This window comes from Cervus elaphus, chromosome 5, assembly GCF_910594005.1.
Source record: "Cervus elaphus chromosome 5, mCerEla1.1, whole genome shotgun sequence".
In the NCBI taxonomy this organism is placed as follows: Eukaryota; Metazoa; Chordata; class Mammalia; order Artiodactyla; family Cervidae; genus Cervus; species Cervus elaphus.
The window spans coordinates 107,415,284-107,441,608 of record NC_057819.1 but is presented as its reverse complement, the minus strand read 5'-3'; the positions used below and the strand labels follow the sequence as shown (position 1 = coordinate 107,441,608).

At 42.4% G+C, this 26,325-nt stretch overlaps 1 protein-coding gene and 1 pseudogene across 3 annotated transcripts in view; one reads left to right on the top strand and one right to left on the bottom strand.

Annotated features, from left to right (window-relative positions):
* The window catches only part of DHRS7B (dehydrogenase/reductase 7B), a 44,215-nt gene that overhangs the window by 14,189 nt on the left and 3,701 nt on the right, over positions 1–26,325 (bottom strand). Inside the window, exon 1 of one of the 3 annotated variants that reach the window (XM_043904097.1) lies at positions 11,002–11,121. The exons of the other annotated variants lie outside the window; for them this stretch is intronic. The gene's annotated coding sequence lies outside the window, so the exon portion shown is untranslated. Of the gene's footprint in view, positions 1–11,001; positions 11,122–26,325 lie in introns of those variants that run through there. 3 annotated transcript variants of the gene reach the window in all.
* Positions 1,216–1,771, top strand: LOC122694833 (annotated as a pseudogene).

Below are 26,325 nucleotides of genomic sequence, written 5' to 3'. Positions count from 1 at the left end.
CTGTTGTGAAGGATGAATTAACACACAGAAGTATGTGGGTCCCTGGCCCAGGGTAAGAGCTCAGTAAACACAGCTTGCACCACCAGCAGCATCATGACCCATCACTAACTGAAAGCCCAGGAATCAGTTTCACAGCAATCAGATCTCCAAGGTTGTCTGAAGGGGTCTCTGGTTTATGAAATAAAGGAAACTCATCAAATATTGTTATAATTTTAATTGTTATGCCTCATAAACTTCCTGGTTTAATTAAAGTAACAAATAGGAAGAAAGAGACAGAATCCCATATCCCAGACTTCCCTAGTGGTACAGTGGATAGGAATCTGCCTGCCAATACAGGGGACACAGGTTCGATCCCTGGTCCAGGAAGATTCCACATGCCATGGAGCAACTAAGTCCATGTGCCACAACTACTGAGCCTGTGTTCTAGAGCCCAGGTGCTGCAACTACTGAGCCCATGTGCCCTAGCTACTGAAACCCAAGCTCCCTAGAGCCTCTGCTCCACAAGAGAGAAGCCACTGCAATGAGAAGCTCACATACCACAACTAGACAGCAGTCCCAGCTCACTGCAACTAGACAAAAGCCTGTACAACAATGAAGACCCAGCACAGCCAAAAATTTAGAAATAAATAAATAATACTAAAACATAACATACAGAAATTGGTTGCATCACTTTACACTAACAATGAAATACCAGAAATGAACAAGCAATCCCTTTAAAAATAGCATGAAACAAATAAAATAAAATACTCAGGAATAAACCTGACCAAGGAGGTAGAAGACTTATATGCTGAGAACTATAAAACATTAATAAAGGAAACAGAAGGTAATTCAAAGAAATGGGAAGATATCCTATGTTCTCCAATTGGAAGAATACTGTTAAAATGGCCATGCTACCCAAAGTAACATACAGACTTAATGTGACCCCTATCAGTTTACCTATGACATTTTTCACAGAACTAAAACAAATAATCCCAAATTTTATATGGAACCATTAAAGACCCAGAATTGCCAAAGCAGTCCTGAAGAAAAAGAACACAGCAGGAGGCATAAACCTTCCAGCCTTCAGAAAATACTACAAAGCTACAGTCATCGAAACAGCATGGTATTGGCACAGAAACAGACACATGGATCACAGGAAAAGAACAGAGAGCCCAGAAATAAATTCAAAGACCTACAGACATTTTCCCAGTAAGCACCCTGAGAGGACCCCTAAAAATGGTGCACTATTCACTCGACCCAGCAAACCCCACTAAATCATGCAAATCAAGAGGTTCAAATCTTCGTGTTCACTGTAAGAACATTTGTAAAACTGCCCAGGCCATAAAGGGTATGAATATCCAAAAAGGCACCAAGTATCTGAAGGATGTCACTTCAAAGAAGCAATGTGTGCCATTCCGTTGTTATATCGGTGGAATTGGGAAGGTGTGCACAGGCCAAACAGTGGGGCTGGACACAGGGTCGGTGGCCCAAAAAGAGTGCTGAATTTCTACTGCACATGCTGAAAAATGCAGAGAGTAATGCTGAACTTAAGAGCTTAGATGTAGATTCTCTGCTCATTGGGCACATCCAGGTGAACAAAGCCCCCAAGAGGTGGCATAGGACTTACAGAGCTCACAGTCAGATCAACCCCTACATGAGCTCTCCCTGCCACATTAAGATGATCCTTACTGAAAAAGAACAGGTTGCTCCTAAACCAGAAGAGGAGGTTGCACAGAAGAAAAAGATATCCCAGAAGAAACTGAAGAAACAAAAACATATGGCTTGGGAATAAATGCCACAAAAAATAAATGCAAGTAAAAGTTAAAAAAAAAAAAAGACCTATGGACAATTAATCTTCAACACAGGAGGCAATAACATACAATACAGCGGAAAAAAGTATGTTCAGTGAGTGGTGCTGGAAAAGCTGAACAGCCACATGTAAATCAATGAAGTTAGAACACACCCCTCATACCATACACAAAAATAAACTCAAAATGACTTACAGACTTAAATATAAGATGTGTCTGGCTCTTTGTGAACCCATGGACTGTCCATGGAATTCTCCAGGCCAGAATACTGGAATTGGTAGCCTTTCCTTTCTCCAGGGGATCTTCTCAACCCAGGGACTGAACCCACGTTTCCCACATTGCAGGTTGATTCTTTACCAGCTGAGCCACAAGGGTAGCCCAAGAATACTGAAGTGGGTAGCCTATCCCTTCTCCAATGGATCTTCCTGACCCAGGAATAGAACTGGGGTCTCCTGCATTGCAGGTGGATTCTTTACCAAGTGAACTATCAGGGAGGCTCAAATATAAGACAGGACACCATAAAACACCTTGAAGAAAACACAGGCAAAACATTCTCTGACATAAATGGTACCAATGTTTTCTTAGGTTAGTCTCCCAAAGAGATAAAAATAAAAGCAAAAATAAACAAATGGGACCTAATCAAACTTACAAGCTTTTGCAAAGCAAAGGAAACCACAAACAAAATGAAAAGACTTAAAAAAAAAAAAAGACTGGGAGAAAATATTTGCAAATGATGTGACCAACAAGGCTTAATTTCCAAAATATATAAACAGCTCACACAACTAAACAAACAACCCAATCGAAAAATGGGCAGAAGACCTAAATAGACATTTCTCCAAAGAAGACGTCCATGGGTAACAGGCCCATGGAAAGACGCTCATCACCATTAATCATTAGAGAAATGCCAATGAAAACCACAGTGAGGGGCCAACTCTCTCCAGTCAGAAGGGCCACGATTAAAAGCAAACATTGGAGAGGGTCTGGCGAATAGGGAGCCCTCTTATACTGTTGGTGGGAATGTAAGTTAGTGCAGCCTGTATGGAAAACAGTATGGAGGTTCCTCAAAAAACTAAAACTAGAGCTGCCATGTGATCCAGCAATCCCACTCCTGGGCATACACCCACACAAAACTATAATTCAGAAAGATCATCATTACGTTCAGAGCAGCACTATTTACAATAGCCAAGACATGGAAATAACCTAAATGTCCATCAACAGATGAATGGATACAGAAGATGTAGTGTGTATACATATGTCAGGGAATGTTTAACAGTAGGATTCCTGTGTGCTGTTTCCTATCTCTCTTGAGCCCTCTGTTCCTTATCAGTCCCTGTCAGGGGCAAGAGGAGCTGGCAAGCTGCTCCCAGGACTGAGATCAGAGAGATGGGATGCTTGCATAGGATGTCCTTCATTAGCTTTTCCATTTGGTGAAAGGGATTATTTACAACCCTCTTTTGATATGGATTGTCTTTTGGCCTTATGGCCTCTATTCCTCCTTGCTTCCTTGGTAACTTGTAAAGTCTGGTCTCTTCATCTTTATCTGAAGAAGCTACTTTGTATTAAGGTATATATACTCACACAGAATTCAATAAAGCACCCTTGTTCCACCAGAGACTTGGGTCCCTGTGTCCTTTCTCTCTCTATCTCTATCTCTCTTTCTGGCTGATTCCCTGGAGCGTGGAGGCCTGCTGTGTAACCCAGGGAGTATTAGCCTCTTTCCTTCTTTCACTTTCTCATTGTCGACTCTGGACCACCAGGTTCGGACCCCAACAAATGGCGCCTGAACAGGGACCTGGTATGCACGGTACTTTGGACGGAGTGACTCAGGGCCTATTGAGGTTGGTAAGTACAAGGACATGGGTCAAACAGCTGGAAGGCCCCATCACTTTTCTACTTTACTTCATCATTTATTTAAAGTTCAGGGACTTTTGGTTTCATGCCAGCAAATAGAGGTTTGCCTTCAAACAATGGTTGAACATAATCCCTGGTTCCCTGATGAAGGCAGTTTTGATTTAGAAATTTGGCACCGGGTCAAAGAGAATGTTGAACGAGCCACCAGATGGGGAAAAAATATTCCAATTGATTTCTGGCCCCTGTTGACTCTCATTAAAGCTGTAATTCTGCCATTTCAAGGCATTTCTAGCCCTCCCAATATTCGACAACAGACAGGACACTTATTACATGAATATGAATTAGATGATGAAACTTTACAAAAGGCCTAATTAGAACAACATAAAATATTTCAGAATTTTCCTACAAGCCCTGCCCTGGCTGCTCCAAATGCTCCTCCACCATAAACTCCAATCAAACTATTATTCAACAACTCTTTTTTGAACTACAAGCTGTTATTAGAAATTGCAATTCTCCCATTTATATTACACATATTCGAGCACATTCTTGCCTCCCTGGCCCCATGACTCATGATAATAAGCAGGCTGATAAACTGGTTTCCTTTGCTACTCCAGAGGAACAGCATGTTCTGTTACACAACAATGCTGGCTCCCTATACCAGCTATGGAAAATCCCATACCGCCAGGCTAAAGAAATTATTAATAATTGCTCTACTTGCAGACCCCTGCATCTTCAACCCGTTGCATAAGGTATTAATCCTCACGGTTTGCAACCTAATGAACTATGGCAAATGGATGTAACTCATTGCCCTGAACTTTCTCCATCTTCTTTCCTATATGTCTGTATCGACACAAATTCTTCTTTTATCTGGGCCACACCTCTTTGCGGTGAGGCTACACAACACATTATAACTCACTTATTAGCTTGTTTTGCTGTAATGGGAACACCTAGCTCTACTGAAACAGACAATGGCCCTGCCTATATTTCTAGATACTTTAAACAATTTTTACAATCATTTTCTATTAAACACATCACAGGTTCTCCTTATAATCCACAGGCACAAGGCATAGTCGAAAGAGCACATCACACACTAAAATTGCAAATAAAAAAATTTTAAAAGGGGGAATACACAGGAACACTACTGTCTTATCTAAAGCAGACTTTACTAGATTCCAACATAAGATATTCTCCAAACCTATAACTATTGTTAATACAGCTTTAAATTTTTTAAACGTACCACAAGAAGATATCTTAACAAGAGCAGAAAAACATTTCAAGGAATTGAAGGACACTTCTCTTCCTCTGCCCATTTGGTATCAAGACGGGTTCAATAAACAATGGAAATCTGGAAAATTAATCTTAGAGGGAAAAGGGTATGCTTGTATTTCCCCAGATGGATCCAACAAACTCACATGGCTTCCTCTTTGGAAGATTCGACCCAAGGGGGCCCCCAGCATTCAAAATGGAGACAAAACAACAAAAACTCCAGGAGGAAGAAATTCCAATATGGGCCATGTCAGCTCTGAAGATCTCCAGGAAGCACTGCCCTCAGCAGCATCAAACCTTATGATCTCCCCTCTTGGGGACAAATAAAAACCCTTACTAATAAAGCTGAAAATCTGGTTTCTCAACAGGGAATGCCTCGGAGTCCTGAAAATCTTTTGGGGGCAATGCTTGTGCTTTCCCCCGCTCAAGCTGTAATAACTAATCACACTTATTGGGCTTACTTACCCAACCCCCCTTACTGCAGGTCTTAGAATGGACAGAGAAAGGACCCACTGTATCAAACAATGACTCCACCCATATGCCCCCTCCCTGGAACATGAAGGGGCCCTCACACCCTGGGGAGGAGGGAAAACTAATTAACATTTCTTTAGGCTGTGAAGTCCTTCCATTGTGCCTGGGCCCAGGGGAATTATGCATAAAATTATGCATAAAAAGTTTGTCAGCCGACAAACTTGGGCTTGGGCTTTCGTCCTGCCTCCAAAAGAAGACTTTTGGACATTGCTTGGATTATTTACCACTCTTTCTTTTTCTGAAAACCATGTCAACACTACTGAGACTCTAGGAAAAGAACAAAGAATATTATGTGAAGGGTTTACTTATAAGAACTTTAAATATACTCCTGTTCGTTGGGACAAATATCAAGCCAAATCAGAAAAACTAATATTTGTGGCTAGTCACACCATTGTCTATTAGGGACCCCATGGTATGTGGTTGTCGAACTGCTCAGATGACATTAACAGCACTATGTGATTATTCTACTCAAGTCGCTTGGAAAGTTACTAACACTACAATGGAACATTACCATGACAAAGGACTGCTTGGCTGACTTGACGGTGGAATGGCACCCCCTCGTCCTCGGATCGTCCTCAATAAACAAACTGGGCCTCAACAATGGGACATATGGCAACTTGCTGCGAGCACTGAAGAACTTGGAACTTGGACCGGACATTTCACAGGGATCAGTCGTAGTCATAGTAATTATTTCTTTCGCTATAATCAATCGTATTTCAGACAAGCTCGTATTCTCCTTCCTTTTGTTTTAGCTATAGGAAACTTACAATTTAATAAAACTTTATGTTCTGTAACTTGTATAAATTGCAAATTGTATACCTGTCTTAACTCTTCTATTTCCTTAAGAAATAAATCCCTTTTGATTCTTCAATCTTGATGTAATTTGTGGTTACCAGTAAATCTCCAATGGCCCTGGGAAGAAGGTCCCATGGCCGGGCTTGCTTCCCAGTTACTTACTAAATCACTCAACAATCTAAATGATTCATTGGATGGCTGATTCTTGGCATTTGGGGATTAATAGCTATTTGCACTACTGCTGCCGTCTCTGGCGTTGCTTTACAAACCTCAATTCAAACACATAATTTTACCCAAAATTGTACTAAAGATGCTTATACTATGTGGGTCACTCAGGCTCAGATAGATGAGGATATTCAAGATGAAATACAGGAACTAAAAACAGCCATCAAATGGGCTGGAGATCAATTAATAGATGTACAAAAACAAGTGATACTAAAATGTGATTGGAATTCTACTCAATTTTGTGTTCAGTCAGTTCAGTTCAGTCGCTCAGTCATGTCCTACTCTTTGCGACCCTGTGAACTGCAGCACGCCAGGCCTCCCTGTCCATTACCAACTCCCGGAGTCTACCCAAACCCATGTCCATTGAGTCAGTGATTCCATCCAACCATCTCATCCTCTGTCGTCCCCTTCTCCTCCTGCCTTCAATCTTTCCCAGCATCAGGGTCTTTTCCAATGAGTCAGCTCTTTGCATCAGGTGGCCAAAGTTTTGGAGTTTCAGCTTCAGCATCAGTCCTTCCAATGAACACCCAGGACTGATCTCCTTTAGGATGGACTGGTTGGATCTCCTTGCATTCCAAGGGACTCCCAAGAGTCTTCTCCAACACCACAATTCAAAAGCATCAATTCTTCAGCACTCAGCTTTCTTCACAGTCCAACTCTCACATCCATACATGACCACTGGAAAAACCATAGCCTTGACTAGACGGACCTTTGTTGGCAAAGTAATGTCTCTGCTTTTTAATATGCTATCTAGGTTGGTCATAACTTGCCTTCCAAGGAGTAAGCGTCTTTTAACTTCATGGCTGCAGTCACCATCTGCAGTGATTTTGGATCCCCAAAAAATAAAGTCTGACACTGTTTCCACTGTCTCCCCGTCTATTTCCCATGAGGTGATGGGACCAGATGCCATGATCTTAGTTTTCTGAATGTTGAGCTTTAAGCAAAATTTTTCACTCTCCTCTTTCACTTTCATCAAGAGGCTTTTTAGTTCCTCTTCACTTTCTGCTATATCTGAGGTGTCATCTGCATATCTGAGGTTATTGATATTTCTCCCAGCAATCTTGATTCCAGCTTGTGCTTCTTCCAGCTCAGCATTTCTCATGATGTACTCTGCATAAAAGTTAAATAAGCAGGGTGACAATATACAGCCTTGACGTACTCCTTTTCCTATTTGGAACCAGTCTGTTACTCCTGTTCAATTCAATCATACTGCCTATAACTGGGAGCAAATCAAATTTCATTTACAAAATATACATGATAATGCCTCTCCGAATGTACAATTATTGCAAAAAGAAATCTTTGATACCTTCTCTAAAAGTCTGCCCTCATGCACTAATCTGGAAATTTTAGCTGAACAACTAGTTGATCAATTATCTGGGCTAGACCCACGAGGATGGTTTCAAAGCATCATCCATAGCATTGGGTCTGGAACTGTAACTCTGGCGATTGTCTTGACAATTATATTTGTTGTTTACCATTGCCTTTCTGCAAAAATTGTTAAAACTAAACAAACTCAAATGGTCAGGACCTTTTTTACAAATATAATAAAATAGGGGGAATTATCAGGGAATGTTTAACAGTAGGATTCCTGTGTGCTGTTTCCTATCTCTCTTGAGCCCTCTGTTCCTTATCAGTCCCTGTTAGGGGCAAGAGGAGCTGGCAAGCTGCTCCCAGGACTGAGATCAGAGAGATGGGATGCTTGCATAGGATGTCCTTCATTAGCTTTTCCATTTGGTGAAAGGGATTATTTACAACCCTCTTTTGATATGGATTGTCTTTTGGCCTTATGGCCTCTATTCCTCCTTGCTTCCTTGGTAACTTGTAAAGTCTGGTCTCTTCATCTTTATCTGAAGAAGCTACTTTGTATTACGGTATATATACTCACACAGAATTCAATAAAGCACCCTTGTTCCACCAGAGACTTGGGTCCCCATGTCCTTCTCTCTCTCTCTCTCTCTATCTCTCTTTCTGGCTGATTCCCTGGAGTGTGGAGGCCTGCTGTGTAACCCAGGGAATATTAGCCTCTTTCCTTCTTTCACTTTCTCATTGTCGACTCCGGACCACCAGGTTCCGGTCCATTAAAGGACCCCAACATACATACAACACACAAACACACACACAATGGAATATTATTCAGCCACATAAAGAATGAAATAATGCTATTTGCAACAACATGGATGGACTTAGAGATTATCATACTAAGTGAAGCAAGTCAGAAAGAGAAAGACAAATACCATATGATATCACTTATGTAGAATCTAAAACACGACACAAACAAACACATCTATAACACAGAAATGACTGATACATAAAGAACAGACTTGTGGTTGCCGAGGGGGAGAAAGGGTTGAGGAGGGGAGGGTTGGGAGTTTGGGAATAGCAGATGCAAACTACTATATATAGAATGAATTAGCAACAAGGTCCTACTTGTATGGCACAAGAAACTATGTTCAATATCCTGTGATAAACCATGATGGAAAAGAATAGGAAGAAGTATATATATAACTGAGTCACTCTGTTGTACAGCAGAAGTTAACACAACACCAAATCAAAGTTTAGAAACAAAAAGAGAAAATGTGGCTGCCGGAGCAGTCACGGAGGCTGACACAGCAAGGAGAAAGCAGACAAGGACTGCAATGTCCCGTCTACCCCTTTCTCACAGCCAGGGAGGAGCAGGGTGAAGATAAACTCACCCAGCAAAGCACACCACTGACACAAACGCAGCTCCATGCACCTGTTCAAAGCCCACGTCAGCATCTCTGACATAAAGAGAAGAGAAACCACACACCGTCTTGGACACATCTGGTGCTCCTTGAGCACCTGACACAACATTGCACGCCAGCCTGGGTCTTCTGGCCCCGGGGACCACTCTGCCCGAGGCAAATACAGCACCAGGTTAAGGGGGTCCATTCTCAGCCCACTTTCTGTAAGGAGAGCGCACCTGCCTTCAGTCTGGCAAGTTCTCGAAATCAGAATGTAAAGTAAACCAGAAACCAGCACCAACTCTGCCCAGTAGCTCAGGACGATGGTGGGAAAAGGGACACCCCAGAGCAAGCCACTTATTTTAGAGTCAGGTTCAATTTCAGCATCACTTCCCTGAATAGGTGAAGCTGCAAACATTGACAATCTCACCTCTTTCTGGGAGTTTCTCAAATTCTTAAAGATTTCCCAACTTTCATTCTGCTCTGCAGTGCACACAGCCACATCAATGGGCCCCTGGGTCTCCCAGACTCTCAGAGGCAGCTGTGCCAACTCCTTTCTGTCTCACTCCCACTGGTGTCGACGGCCAAGAGAGCGAGACAGAGAAGTAACTCAGCCTCGCGGCCTTGGTACGGTGTCTGGGCCTTCTCTGAGCAAAAGGTCAGAAAAGAACTGAGGCTCGGCTGGCCATATTTCCTGATCAGGAAAGAAATCCTCTATATAAACCAAAGGGTATGTATTGGCGACGGGGCGGGAGGCGGGGGTTAACATGGCACATAACATGCTTATATGTTTTGCATTTTAAATCAAAATGCTTAACTGCTAGTTGTAGATAGAAATGGAATACAAGACTGGGGGTTAAAAAAAAGAGGGGGGGGGGCATGGGGAAAAAAATCTTGCCCACGAGTCCCAGCATTTGGAGATGAGCTTATAGCACAAGGTGCAGTCAGACAGGATGGGAAGCACGCGGAGAGAGAGGAGGCGGGGCACACACCAGCCAGGTGTCCCCTGGACTGGAAGCAAAGGAGAGCCACACTCACTCTCTCCAGGACAAGTCAGGAGCCCAGGATCGGCTGGTGTTTTCAGGCCCAAGTCAAGCATATGAAGGTGGAAAAGCCCCTTCACAGGCGGCAGGAAGGCTGTGGGTGTGCACTGCTCTCCTGCTCTCTAGTGAGACCCTTTAGACACGCTTTCAGAACCTCAATCTGGAACTCTGAGGAATCAACTTGAAGGAGACTTGTCACCTCCTATGCCATCTGTTCCATTTTCCATCCTTTTTAGTCAAAATCCTACACTGCATTTCACAGATGGAATCTGCTCCTAAGATCCCTTTCTTTTCTCAATTGCAAAAATAAAATAAACTGAAACTTCAATAAAAACAGGTTGTCAGAATCCACTCAAAAACCACACGCAGAAATTAAACCATTAACAGTCACATCTGAAAATCAAAGGCAGGGATCTGAGAACCCTCCAAAGTCAAAGATAATGATGAGTTCAGGTCTGTAAGGGTCAGTCATGAAATAATTTGTCATGTTAAGAACAGGAAAATGGGGCGAAAGGGTAGAGAGGGGTTCCAACCGGGCGGCAGGACACTGAGGCCACACGGCAAGGAGGGGCCTGGCAGCAACAGGAGTCAGGCTCCCGTTCCCACAGCCCACATTTAATTCCACACAGCTGTTCTGCTAAAGGTGACCTAAGCTACAGGTCATGCTTGTGACCCATATCTGAAAATACATATCTAATTTCAGAAAGTAAGAACAGAGTGAAGCCACTCTTTTGTGGTCCTAAGCGTACGAGAAGCAGCAGCTAAGGCCATCTTTGACAGGAAAGACAAGATAGCACCTACCTCAGGCGGCAGGCGCTTCACCAGTGGCAGGTCCTGACACCGAATCTTCTCTGGTCTTTTGACCTGAGGCCGAGTGACTCAGACCGGAGGCCAGAGGATACCTTCAGGTCAGCAGGCCCTCCCTGGAATGCTGGAATGAGCCACGGACGAGTGGCCTGTGGGGTGTATTTTGAGATGCCAGCCTTAGGGCCCCCAGTTTAAAGGAGTGCAGGCCAGCATTAGTGAAGACAGAACCAAGAGGAAGGCCTGGGAGTATTTCAGACCAGCTCCGGGGTGTCCCGTCCTGGAAAAGCAACCACGCTGAAGTGGGCACTGCTCTCCAGTAAGATGCTGAGCGCGGACTGCCCACAGCCCGTCAGGGAAGGTGGGAAGAAGGGTGCCAAACACAGCTCCGGACCCTGCAGGGTGCACTGCTGACACAAGGACAGGATGCTGGAGGCTAACTGTTTATCACGGCCAAAGTCTTCCTTCAGTTTTTAAAAACAACACGACGATAGCTGCCTAGACACCGTGTCACTAAAAACAATTTTGGTTTCTAATGTGCTTTTATAAAATGAATTTAGTATTACTAGAAGATACCCACGTGACCTTGCCCTCTTCCTAGAACACACACCAGACCTGCACCATCACCCCAACAGAAACCACACAAGGTGCTCACCGCAGGGATAAAGCAGAAAAAGTACCAAGCTGGCACTGGGGAGGGGAGTTCAAGTTCACCTGTTGTGTCCTTGACACACGAGCAGATTTACTCTCTGCAACTAAGTTGTGCTAACTTACAAAATGGGGCTGACTATTCCAATGAGAAACCACATGGGAAACACTCTGTAAACACTAACATCCTGCTGACTCATAAAGTGACTGAAAAAAAGCACTTTCAGAGAGGATTTCAGATAGGAACTGCACGCCTTCAAGGCAGCCACCTTGAAGGGCGTTCAGCAAAAAGGCCAAGCTCTCTACTTTCCATCCACATGTCATGTGCAGAGCCTCTCGGCTCAGCTCCGGGATGGCTCTGGCCTACCCATTCATCTATGGCACATGGGCTGCCATTTGCACCAGGAGCTGGGCGGGCCAGGGCTGTAGGGCAATGGACCGGTGAGACACAGGTTCTGACCTCATGGAGCTCACAGCCCAGACAGACAGACCGACGATAAAAAAAGAAACAAAAATTAAATGACTGGACTTGTGATAAGGTGGCCTGTCTAGAGGACAAGCCTCACCTGAAGCTTTGATTCAAAGTCAAAACCACTCAAACAGGCGTGCTGGCCACACGGCACACAGCCTACCCCAGGGCAGCTGCCAGCTGCAACTCCCGCGTTTTAGGAGAGAACACTTTCTAACTCATTCCGTGAGATGAGCAAGAAAAAACACTGTAAGAAAACTACAGACCAATATCCCTTTTGAACAGTGACACAAAAGTTTCCTCAACAAAAAAACCCTAACAAACCGAATTTAGCAGCATAGTAAAAGGATTATACATCCCAACCACGTGGGGTTTATTCCTGGGATGTAAGATTGGTTCAACGTATGAAGGTAAGCAATGTAATACACTGCATCAACTTAAGGAAATAAAAACACATGATCCTCTCAATTGATGCAGAAAAAGCATCTGATAAAACTTAACACCCTTTCATGATGCAAGCACTCAATAAATAGGAATAGAAGGAAACTACTCAACACAATTAAGAGTCATATACTAAAAAACCTCCATCAAGCATCAGACTCAATGATAAAAGAATGAAAGCTTCTCTTCTAAGATCAGGAACAAAGCAAGGATGCTGACTTTCACCACCTCTATTCAACATAGTACTGAAAATTCTAGCCAGAACAATTAGGCAGGAGAAAGAAATAAAAGGCATTTAAATTAGAAAGAATGAAGTAAAATTATTTGTTTGCAGATGAGATGATCTTGTTTGTGGAAAACCCTAAAGACTACAATCCACACAAAAAAACATGTGTTATAAAATGTGTTAGAATAGAGGACTTCCCTGGTGGTCCAGTGGCTAAGACTCCATGTTCTGATGCAGGGGGCCCGGATTCGACTCCTGTTCAGAGAGCTAGATCCTACATCAGTACACTCGCTCAGTCGTGTCTGACTCTGTGACCATATGGACCGCAGCACACCAGGCTTCCCTGTCCCTCACCAACTCCCGGAGCTTACTCAAACTCATGTCCATCAAGTCAGTGATGCCATCCAACCATCTCATCCTCTGTCGTCCCCTTCTCCTCCTGCCTTCAATCTTTCCCAGCATCAGGGTCTTTTCCAATGAGTCAGTTCTTCACATCAGGTGGCCCAAGTATTATCCATGTGTAGGGTCATCTCTTGTGTTGTTGAAAGAGGTTGTTTGCTATGACCAATAAGCCCTCTTGGCAAAACTCTGTTATTCTCTGCCCTGCTTCATTTTGTACTCCAAGGCCAAACTTGCCTGTTACTCCAGGTATCTCTTGATTTCCTGCTTTTGTATTCCAGTCCCCTATGATGAAAAAGGCATCTTTTTTTGGTGTGAGTTCTAGAAGGTCTTGTAGGTCATCATAGAACCATTCAACTTCAGCTTCTTCAGCATTAGTGGTTGGGGCATAGACTTGGATTGCTGTGATATTGAATGGTTTGTCTTGGAAATGAACAAAGATCATTCTGTCATTTTTGAGACCACACCAACATACTGCATTTCAGACTCTCTTATTGACTATGAGGGCTACTCCATTTCTTCTAAGGGATTCTTGTCCACAGTAGTAGATATAATGGTCATCTGAATTAAATTCACCCATTCTGGTCCATTTTAGTTCACTGATTCCTAAAATGTTGATGTTTACTCTTATCACCTCCGTTTGATCACCTCCAATTTACCTTGATTCATGGACCTAACATTCCAGGTTCCTATGCAACATTGTTCTTTACAGCATCAGACTTTACTTTCACCACCAGATACATCCACAACTGGGCATTGTTTCTACCTTGGCATGGCCTCTTCATTTCTTCTTGGGCTATTTTTCACTCTTTTCCAGTAACATATTGGGCACCTACCGACCTGGGGAGGTCATTTTTCAGTGTCATCTTTTTGTCTTTTCATACTGTTCATGGGGTTCTGAAGGCAAGAATGCTAAAGTGGTTTGTCATTCCCCTCTCCAGAGGACCATATTTTGTCAGAACTCTCTATCATGACCCGTCTGTCTTGGGTGGACCCTACAGGGCATGGCTCATAGTCTCTTTGAGTTAGACAAGGCTGTGATCCATGTGATGAGTCTGGTTAGTTTTCTGTGATTGTGGTTTTCATTCTGTCTGCCCTCTGATGGATAAGGATAAGAGGCTTGAGGAAGCTTCCTGATGGGAGGGACTGGCTGTGGGGGAATCTGGGTCTTATTGTGATAGGCGGGACCATGGTCAATAAACCTTTAATCCAATTTTCTGTTGATGGGCGGAGTTGTGTTCCTTTCCTGTTGTTTGGCCTGAGGTCAAAAGGACTTATGCCAGCACTGTTGTCTTCAGTGCCCCTGACCCCATGGCAGGCCACTGTTGACCCACGCCTCTGCCAGAGACTCCTGGATGCTCACAGGCAAGTCTGGTTCAGTCTCTCTCTTTTTTTTTTTTTTAAATTTTTTTTTTTTAATTAGTTGGAGGCTAATTACTTCACATTTCAGTGGCTTTTGTCATACATTGATATGAATCAGCCATAGAGTTACACGTATTCCCCATCCCGATCCCCCCTCCCACCTCCCTCTCCACCCGATTCCTCTGGGTCTTCCCAGTGCACCAGGCCCAAGCACTTGTCTCATGCATCCCACCTGGGCTGGTGATCTGTTTCACCATAGATAATATACATGCTGTTCTTTCTCTTGTGGGTCTCTTGTGGGTCACTGCTCCTTTCTCCTGGGTCCTGGTGTGCACAAGGTTTTGTTTGTGCCCTCCAAGAGTCTGTTTCCCCAGTCCTGTGGAAGTTCTGTAATCAAATCCCATTGGCCTCCAAAGTCAAATTCCTTGGAGGTACTCAGTCCCTTTGCTTGATCCATAGGTTGGTGAATCTGTTGTGGGTCCTGGAACTCTCGCAGCAGTGCAAGAACTTCTTTCATATAATTGTTCTCCAGTTTGTGGGTCATCTGCTCAGTGGCTCTATGGGGTGGCTAATGGCCACCTCCTCCTAAAGGATTTATGTCACATGCGGTGCCTCCCAGGTCTGCTGCAGCCAGAGCCCCTGTCCCCGCAACAGCCCACTGCTGACCCATGCCTCCACAAGAGAGACTCAGATGCAGGTCTGGCTTAGTCTCTGTGGGGTCTCTGGGTCCTGGTGCACCCAAGGTTTTTTTTTTTTTTTTTGCACCCAAGGTTTTTTGTTTGAGACCTCTGAGTGTCTCTGGGGAGTATGGGGTTTGATTCTAAATGTGATTTCACTCCTCCTACCATCTTATTGGGGCTTCTCCTTTGCCCTTGGATGAGAAATATCTTTTTTGGGTGGAATCCAACATTCTCCTGTCGATGGGTGTTCAGCAGCAAGTTGTAATTTTGAGTTTTCGCAGGAGAAGAGCAGCGCACATCCTTCTACTGTGTCATCTTCCTACATATTGCAACTAAAAAGTCTCACTTGCTGAAGGAAGAAACAGACAGAACAGGCTCCATCTTGAAAGGCCTGTGGTCATATCCCAACTAGCATAATAGAATGTATGATTCTGTTCGGTTACACAGATAATTAGGGTATTCTTTTAGGCTATGGAGAATCTAGGTACGAGCCCTGGGGCTCTTCCATCCCGGGGGTCTGGTTTTCCAGTTGGTATGTCATTTCCATAGATACTGGGCATATAGTTCAAAGTCCACAGTCCGGCCCAAGATGGAGTCCTGCTTGGCTTAAGGCATATGAATCACAGGTTTAAGACATACAAATCACGGGTTAACTTTGATTGTATCTTTCTTTTCCTTTGTTCAGACTAGTTTCAGAGAATTTGGGAAGGTAGGTTTGAGCATGTACACTTAAGGTATATAAGGTTTTCACAAAAATTGGTCAGGGTCCTTGGCTAAGAGGAGACTCTGCCTCGGACTCGCCGGTGTAATAAACTGCATTCCACTATCTGCATTGTCTTTCTGAGTGAGTTTGTTTCCCAGAACGCGTGGCTACAACATTGCCACAACTAAAGATCCCACATGCCATAACTAAGACCTGTGCAGCCAGATAAATACATAAAAATTTTAAGTAAAATAAAATGTGTTAGAATAAATCAATTCACCAGCAGAACACAAAGTCAACACACACACACACACACACAAAGCTGTATACATGAAAAATGAATAGTCTGAAAAAATTTACAAAAATAATTTCACTTACTATAACACTAAAAGAATGAAATACTTAAGAATACATCAGGGAGGTGAAGACTTATACAATGAAAACTACAATATATTGCTGAAAGAAATTAAACAAGACATAAATAAATGGAAACATATCCCATGTGCATGAAGTGGGACACTTATTACTATTAAAATGTCAATCCTAATCAAAACAATCTGCAGATGCAATTCAGTCCCTATCAAAATCCTTACTATGTCTTTTGCAGAAAGAGAACTCATCCTAGAATTCACATGGAGACTCAAAGGAACCGAACAGTCAAAAGAATCTTGGAAAAGAGCAAAAAAGGTGGAAGAACCACTTTCTAATATCAAAACTAACTACAGAGCTAGAGTGATCAAAGCAGTGTGTTGGCACAAAGACAGACATAGACCAATGGAATAGACAGGCCAGAAATAAACTTTTGCATACATGGTCAAATAATTTTTGATAGGAATGTCAAGACAAATCAATGGGGAAAGGACAGTCTTAAGCAAATGATGCTGAGAAAACCGGATATCCAAGGACTTCCCTGGTGGCCCAGTGGTTAAGACTCCATGCTTCTACTGCAGGCAGCACGAGCTCAATCTCATGCCCTCTTCATGCTGTGTGGCACAGCCAAAAACAAAAAATTAAAAAAAAAAACAAAAAAACCCTGTATATCCACATGCAAAAGTTCAAAATTGGACCCTTTTACAAAAATAAACCCAAGATGGATCAGAGACCTCAATGTAAGACCTAAAGCATATTTCTTAGAAGAAAACAGGCAAAAGCTGATTTTACATTGCACTTGGTAATGATTTCCTGGATAAGACTCCAAAGGCAGAGGTAACAAAAGAAAAACTAGATACACTGGTTCATGAAAATTTATGTGTTGTGCATTAAAAGACACTATTCACAGAGTAAAAAGGTAACCCACGGGGTGGCAGAAAATATTTTCAAATCATATATCTGATAGGAGAGCAAATATCTAATATGGAGAACTCCTAAACTTCGAAACAAAACAACCTGATTCAAAAATGGGCAAAGGACTTGAATAGACATTTCTCTAAAGAAGATATAAAAACAGCCAGTAAGTATATGAAAAGATGCTCAATATCACTAGTCATTAGTAAAATGCAAATAATAACTATGAATACAGTGAGACACCACCTCACACCCATTAGAATGACCACTATCAAAAAACCAGAAAATGCAAAGTGGGAGGATATGGAGAAATTAGAACCTTATGCACCGTGGGTGAGAATGTAAAATGGTATGGCCACTGGAAAAAATACTACGGAGGTTCCTCAAAAAAATTAAAAATAGAATTATATGATCCAGCAATTCTACTGCTGGATACACATGCAAAAGAACTGAAAGCAGGGTCTTGAAAAAATACCTGTGCCCCCATGTTCACAGCAGTATTATTCACAACAGATAAAACAGAGACTACCCAAGCAAAATGTGATACATGAATACAATAGGATATATACACACAATTCAGCTTGAAAAGCTGAATTCTGACACATGCTATAACATGGATGAATCTTATAGACGTTTATGCTAAGTGAAATAAGCCAGACACAAAAGCAAATACTATGAGTTCACTTACATGAGCTACTTAGAGTAGTCAAATCCTTAGCGGCAGAAAATTGGGGGTTGCCAGGTGCTGGGGGCAGGGAAGGAAATGGGGAGCTGTGTTTTAATGGGTACAAAGTTTCCATTTTACAAGATGAAAAGAATTCTGGAGACAGATGGTGGGGATAGTGGTACATTATAAACTTATTTAGCACCTCTGAACTAGACCTTGAAAAATGGTTAACAATGTAAATTTAAATTATGTATATTTTATTACAATAAAAAATATTTAAGTATGTCACTCATAAAGGATAAAACATTAAATGCTGTCTAATTTCAAGTTGGTTCGTGGCTGGAATCAGATGATTTAAAAATTCTAACAAATTAATTTCCTCATGGACTTGGATAGATTTGCCTTGGCCCACTGTTCTCTCTTAGACAATTTACTTAGGATGATGGTTCACTCCGATTTCCAACTCCAAGTTATTTTTAGAACTGAAAACATAATTGTGAAATGTAACTATGAAAGGCCCTTTACTTGGAGGCAGTTTTTATAATGCTTCCACTTAGAGCATCCTCACTTTAATGCCAGAAAAATATGGAAAGGACCCTCCATCCTGGAAGGACTAAAGAAGCAGAGTAACCAGAGAGGGTTTTCCAGAGCCAGCGGCTAAGCTTTCACTTAAAAATAGCCTTGCCGGGGCCCTGTCACTATTTCCAGCATCCCACCAATCACTCCCCAAGGACAGCCCTGTTGCCAAAGGTCAGGGCCACAGCAGCCATCAGTCAAGCTGTTTATCTCAACAAACACTGTTGCCAGGTTTACTTTTCCCCACACAGATTTCCCCCCATATTTCTCACCCAGAGCCTTTTCAGGCTTGGAAAAAATTACTTGGCAAATTCCAGAGCTTATATTAAAAGAAAAAAAACACACACAACCTTAAAATCAAAAATGTCTTTTATGCTTTCACCACATTTACTGTTAGAGTATGTAACAACAAAAAGGCTATCTTTTTAAACTGCATTTAAACCAGAAAGTCAATATATACTGTTAAATAACAAAATTTTTCTGGTCATGTTAGCATTAATAAGCTTAGCCACAGAATAAGGTGAAAGCAAACACATTTTAAAATCAAATTTATGAACCAGGAAATGCAAGATTTAAGTTTCTTTGCTCCCAGTGTAACAAAATGCCGATGCCTTTGACACCGGGATTGACACTGGGCAGAGGGTATATGGGAATTTGCTGTGTGTTTCTCTTCGAGCATTTCTATAATTTCTCCTTCATGCTCAGCTTTGCTAAAATAAGGTTAGAAAAGTGAATAATTAGCTACACTCTAAGTATCAACCTCGCAAAGTAAAACTAGCTAAAAAAATACCACCAAATAGAACACCAAGAGGAACAAACTGGCCAATGTCAAGTGGCAATGGCATCTTCATGGGCAGCAAGGTGGGTGGGCCTTGATTCGGACCTTCGATGGTACCTGAGGCCAGGTTACTGCAGAGCAAGTCCCCTGACTGTCCCAGGCCCATTCTAGTTTCTATTATTTTTCGTCTGCTTACTTTGGATTTAAGTTGCTCTTCTTTTGCTAGTTTCCTAAAGTGGAAGTTTAAAGTGCTGATTCAGATCTTCTTGTTTAATACATGTTCTGTCTAAGTACTGCTTTCACTACTTCCTCCACATTGTGTATAAGCTGTGTTTTCATTTCTATTTAGTTCCCCCCTCCCAAATTTTACCACTCTGTGCAGCTTGTGGGATCTCAGTTCCCCAACCAGGGACTGAAACCGGGACACGGCAGTAAAAGCACGAAGGCCTAACCACTGGACTGCCAGGGAACTCCCTGAGTTCAAAATATTTTTAAGTTTCTCTAAAGATTTCTTTGTTGACATGTGTTATTTAGACATGCATTATTTAATCTGCAAGTATCTGGGGATTTTCCAGTTTTCTGTTACTGATTTCTACTTTAGTCCCATTGTGATCTCAGAGCGGAGAGTCTGTTTTCTATTCTTTTAAATCTGTTAAGGTGTGTTTTTATGGCCCAGAACATGGCCCAGCTTCAGAAGAATATGTGATGTACTGTTGTGGGATGAAGCAGACTAGAGATGTCAGTGATACCCAGGTGACTGATGGTACTATTGAGTTGGAAGACGTCCTTACTGCTTTTCTGCCCACTGGATCTGTCCATTTCCAATAAGTGGTACTGAGGTCTCCGGTGACACTAATTCATCTATTTCTCTTTGGAGTCCTATTGGTTTTTGCCTCATGTAGTTTGACACTTTGATGTTAGGTGCACACACATTCATGAATGTCACGTCATCTTAGAGTACTGACCCCTTTATCATTATGCCATCTCCTTCTTCATTCCTGATCACTGTCCTTACTCAGAAGTCTGCTCTAAAATTAACATAGCTAGTCCTGTTTCATTAGTGCTGGCATGGCTCTGTCTATCCCTTCACTCTCCATCTATATGCATCTTTATATTTAACATGGGCTTCTTGGATGTGTATATTAATGTGTATAGTAATCTGAATAATACACCCTAAAGATGGGGTGATTCCACATACAGACCTCTAGAACCAATGAGTATGTGACCTGACTGACACAGTGAAAGGGACTTTCAGATGTAGTGAAATTAAGTACCTTGAGATGGGGAGATTATCCTGAATATATCTGGCCCAGTATAATTACAGGAATCCTCACACAAGGAAGGGAAGAGGGCTGAGTCATAAAGTAGATATGACAACTGCTGAGCAACAAGAGGCTGAAGTGATGTGAGGAGGCCCTGGGCCAAGGGACGCTGGTGGCCTGGAGAAGGGGGGAGGCAAGTGGACAGTCTTCCAGAGCCTACAGAAGGAACATGGCCTGCTGACACCTTGATTTTAGGACTTCTGACCACCAAGACCATAATATAATAGCTTTGTGGGGTTTTAAGCCGCTGTGTTTGTGGTAACTTATTACAGCAACAATAGGAAACTAATGACAACATTTTTCATCAGATTTGGAGATATTAGGACATTATTTCTTCAATACTTTTTTCCTACCCCATTCTCTCTCTCCTCTTCTTCTGGGACTCCCAAAGCTTGGTACCTTTGATGTCCTGTGGACATCTGCAGCTCTCTTAATTTGCCTTCCACCTTTGTTCTGCTCTTTAGATTGGATGATTTCTACTGATCTTTCTCAAGTCTGACTGCCATCTCAAATCTGCTACTGAGTCCCTCTAAAGCATTCTTCATTTCAGTTATTGTGCCTTTCAGCTCCAGAGTTGGTACCTGGTTCTCTTCTATATGCTCTCTTAATTCAGATTATGTGTCTGTAGGATCAGTGTCATCATACTTCCCTTTAACTCTTTAAACATGGTTTCCTTTAGTTATCTGAACATATTTGTAAGAGCTGTTTTGGAGTCTCTGTCCTCTAAGTCCAACATCTGGGCCAACTCAGGGTCAGCTTCCATAGAATGCTTTTACACCCTGAGCTCAAGTCACACTTTCTTGTTTTTTCATGTCTTATAACTTTTTTTTGAACAACTGATACTACATTGATACAACTGATACTACTACATCACTGTCATTCTGATACTACATTGCAGCAACTCTACATTCTGATTTTCCCTTTTGGAGACTGGTATAGTTGCTGGTGTTTTTTGTCTTTTTTTTTTTTTTACTGTTTGTTTAATAACTTGCCTATACTAAACCTATGGATTTTGCAATTCAAACCCATGTTGTTCAAGGGTCAACTGTAGTTAAAATTTCCTTATCTCTTTTCATTCACCAATGAACAATGAATCAAGCTTCTCTTTTTTCATTAATTGAGACCCTTCTACACAATACAATATTCTACAACATGCAACACACCAATTAATATAACAGATATTTTCCTGCAAAGTTGTATCTAAAAAAAAAAAATTCTAAACAAACTTTTTGAAGAGTGACCATTTGAGAAACACTGTCTGAAAAAAATTAAGTACCATAATTTTAAAAATTACTTATTGAGGACTTTCCTGGCGGTCCAGTGGTTGGGACTCTGCACTTCCACTGCAGGGGTGCAGGTTCAATCCCTGATGAGAGAACTGGGATATGGCACAGCCAAAAAAAAGAGCTGATTACAGCAAATGAATTCAAACTACTGGTAAGCAATACTCAATCACTTCAGCTGCCATCAACAGATCTGAACCTCCAGTAAGCAGTTTAGGAGCCAAGTCTCAGGTTACCCTGAACTTCAGAAGACGGGAGGGACAGCTCAGGTAGAATCTCAAAGAGAGGCCACTGAATTTCCTTAGCTTCCGAGCAGAATTTACATGCCATTCAATATCATTTTCCATCCCCATATTTACAAGCTTCCAGAGACAGATGCAGGGTTTATTTCCGCATAAAATCATAACATTACCTACCAAAGGTCTCATGCTTTGAGACTGGTGTTAAAGAAGAACTGGTGTTAAAACAAGAAAATATGCTCAAAATGGAGTCACTGATACTGAGGCCCATGTCACCAAACTTCTCCTAATTAGTTTCAGCCTCTCCCAGAAATGAACTTCCCTGATGGTCCAGTGGCTGAGAAGCCACCTGCCCATGTAGTGGACACAGGTTTGATCCCTGGTCTGGGAAGATTCCACATGCCACGCAGCAACTGGGCCCATGCGCCACAACTGCTAATCCTGTGCACTAGAGCCCACGAGCCGCAACTACTGAAGCCAGTGCGCCGCAACTGGAGAGCAGCTCTAGCTCGCCACAACTAGAGAAAGTCCATGCACAGCAATGAAGACCCAGTGCAGCCAAATAAATAAATAAGAAATTAAGGATGTTTTACTTTTCCTTCAGAGAAATAGCACAGATGGCCACCCCAATCACCAGGTGAATTTAGGATGAAAGCACAAACAGCAAATGGTGCTGTCTCATCTTTTAACAAGGAGACAAACTGTCATTAATCTTGAGACTATGTATGCAATGGTCTATAAATGTTAAGGGTTTGTTTTCTCTGTTTTGTAGTCTCATTAGCAGACTACCTATATTGTATCCCACTTTTGGTTAGTGCCTGTTCAACAATAAAATTCTTCCTTCTCCACATTTGTGGAGAGTATTTTCCAAGTTGGCTGGAAATTTTATTTTTATCTTTCCTCAACATAAATGTAGAGAAACTGTATTCTCACTAGACCACTTCATTGGTCCCACCTTGACAGCTCTCTCAATAAGGAAAAGGTGGGGACTTAACTTCATTGGCAGCCCAGGGGTTAGGACTTCACGTTTCCATTGCAGGGGATACAGGGTCCATCCCTGGTTGGGGAGCTAAAATTCCACACGCTGTGACACTCCACCTAGATTACTGCAAAGACATCTTACTCAAAACTGAATTTATGTCCTTCCTCTGGGTTCTGATCTCAGGCACATGGGTCAGAAAACAAATCAGCCCTTAACTTCCCTCTTCTTTCTCAGCCCAGAGTGAACCTATTACCACTGATCCTACCTTTTAAATAGCTCTCACACCCATGACTTCTACCTCCACCAAAGGAGGAGCTAGAGTGATCTTTCATAAATACACCTGCTGGTTATATTCTCCTGACTGAGATTCTTCAATGGCCTCCCACCATTCTGAGCAGAAGCCCTGGACAACTGTCATGACCTGTGAGGCCTGCAAGGTCTGACCCCTACCTACCTGTCCAGCCCCATCTCCCTGACTCACTCCCCCTCCCTCTCTGTCCTCCAGCCCCAAATGGGAACTCCAGGAGGACAGAGACCATGTCTGTTTGCTTATGCTATGTCCCTAGCACAATGCCAGCACACAGCAGATGGTAAATAAACACATCTGAAGAATAATATTGATAGAATAACTGTAGCATCTTAAATAGAAGGCAAATAAATATATGTTTGTACCCTAGGTAGCTAACATAGGCCCCGGACCATCGTGAGACTAAAAAATGTTAAATAATTTTGCAAACCAGAGACAAACAGGATGAAATACAACACTGGCATACCTGTTTATTCAGTTTTGCCACAAAAGTTACTGACACTGAGGTCTCTGCCCCTCTGGAGACTCGTCCCCAGCCAAGGCAACCAGAGGCCTAACTATGTCTGAAGGAGGAGACCAGGAGCTGGAATATGACATGGTCTGTGGAGTTGTTTATATGAAAGTGAAAGTGAAAGTCACTCAGTCATGTCCAACTCTTTGCGACCCCATGGACTATACAGTCCATGGAATTCTCCAGGCCAGAACACTGGAGTGAGTAGCCTTTCCCTTCTCCAACAGATGTTCCTGACCCAGAAATCGAACCCAGGTCTCCTGCATTGCAGGCAGATTCTTTACCAGCTGAGCTACCAGGGAAGAAAATACACCCTGGGGCGTAGCATTGCTCAAGTGAGTTCCAACCTGCATCCGCGTCTGCCTTGGAAGCACTCTCTACCACTGGCCCATAAGGACCAGACATGGCCCCTCCGACCCTTGGGGTCTCACGTGGGTCCTCCTTCTCTTCACTCTTTGCTCAACTGAACTGCAAGTCTGTCCTTAAGGTCTCAGCTGAATACTACCTGCTCAGGAAAGCTGACCCTCTCCTTCCTCATCTCACCTGCTGCCAGTGGCTCCATTATATATCCTCACAGCCCCCTCTACTGTCCCCACGGTGGGTACCACCACCATTGTCAATATTTAGTTGGTCATTTTCTATTTCCGGTCTGTATCCCGTGCTAGACTCATTGCTGATGAGTTGCTGCTTCAACCCAAGTTGCTACTTGAGGACAGGTGCTGTGTCTGCTTTGGCCATCAGTGTATCCCCAATATACAGCACCTGCTGGTACAAACCAGGTGTTCCTTAAATATCTGTGAGTGAAGGGAAGAATGAAATATATAGATAAGCACTAGCTTTTGGAGTGACATGAAACTGACCCTGCCCTTACTATCTCAGGGATAAATTTCTTCCCATTCCTGAGTTCACTTCTTCCATTATAAATGAAGATAAATGTTCCTATTTTACAGGATTACTGTAGGGATTGAATAATCCAATAACTGCTTAGCATAGTGCTAAGACTCTCAGTGACTATTAACTATTATTATTTTCTTAGAAAATGGAGAAAAAGAGGAATGTATGTGGTAGGAAAGACACATTCCATGCTCTAGACTCAGGCACAAATATAGCTCCCTAATGCAAACATATAGCTGCAAGTCTGAATAAAAAATACTTTTTGAATATTTCTTTATTTTTATTTATTTGGCTGCACCAGGTATTAGTTGCAGCTCACAGGATCTTTGATCTTCCATTGCTGCATGCAGAATCCTTAGTTGCAGTGTGAGAACTTGGTTGCAGCATGTGCGATCTAGTTCCCTGACTAGGGGTCAAACCTGGGGCCCCTGCATTGGAAGTGCAGAGCCAGCCACTGGACCACCAGAGAAGTTACAGAATAAAAAAATATTTTTAGGTGATACTACAGGAATGTATCATCTAAAAGAATCATGAAATAGATCTGAGGAACTATAGTCCATGGGCTTGAAAACAGTCCAATACAACTTAGCAACTAAATAGCAACAGTATAGAACCAAGTGTCTTGGAGGATGTAAGGTGATCACATATTTACTTCCTGGACTCTGTGCATAGCCTCAGGTTCTCTCAAAGCAGAGCACATGAGGAATCCATTATTTCAGGGAAGGAAATTCCAAACCTGGGCTTCAAAACCTAAAGGACCTTGGTCCAGCAGTGCTGACTTCAGTCCAGGACATGTAGTTAGAACAACAGGTTTTCGCCTTTAGTACAACTGCTCTTCCTTTCTAGCAGGAAACTCCATACCTTAATGACAAAATGGCCCTTCGCTCTAGTGTCCTCCAGCAACCCAGGGTCACCTGCTTCCCCCTTCCTGTGGCATTCTACATCTCCCAGTACTCCCCATTTAACTTTGTTTCCGTCCTCGCTTAGATCTTCCTTCTTTGGACACACCATTTAACTTCCCCAAGTCTCAATTTCTTCATCTGTAAAAACGGAACTAAAAATGTACTTTCTTTTTGACCACATGGCATGGTATATGCTACACATTAGTACATAACAATATTGTTTTAGTGTCTCTACCAGATCCCTAATCAATCTACAACCTAGGAAAAAACCACAACAAAGATCCTTGCTGATGGTTTAAATGTTTTTTTTTTCCCCAGAGTCTGTGTTTTTTACAATTAAAAAAAACCCCACCCACCCTATTAATTAATGTACTGGAATAAAGATGATGCTGTTAAAGTGCTGCACTCAACATGCCAGCAAATTTGGAAAACTCAGCAGTGGCCACAGGACTGGAAAAGGTGTTTTCATTCCAATCCTAAAGAAAGGCAATGCCAAAGGATATTCAAACTACCGCACAACTGTACTCACACGCCAGCAAAGTAATTTTCAAAATTCTCCAAGCCAGTCTTCAACAGTACATGAACCATGAACTTCTAGATGTTCAAGCTGGATTTAGAAAAGGGAGAGGAACCAGAAATCAAATTGCC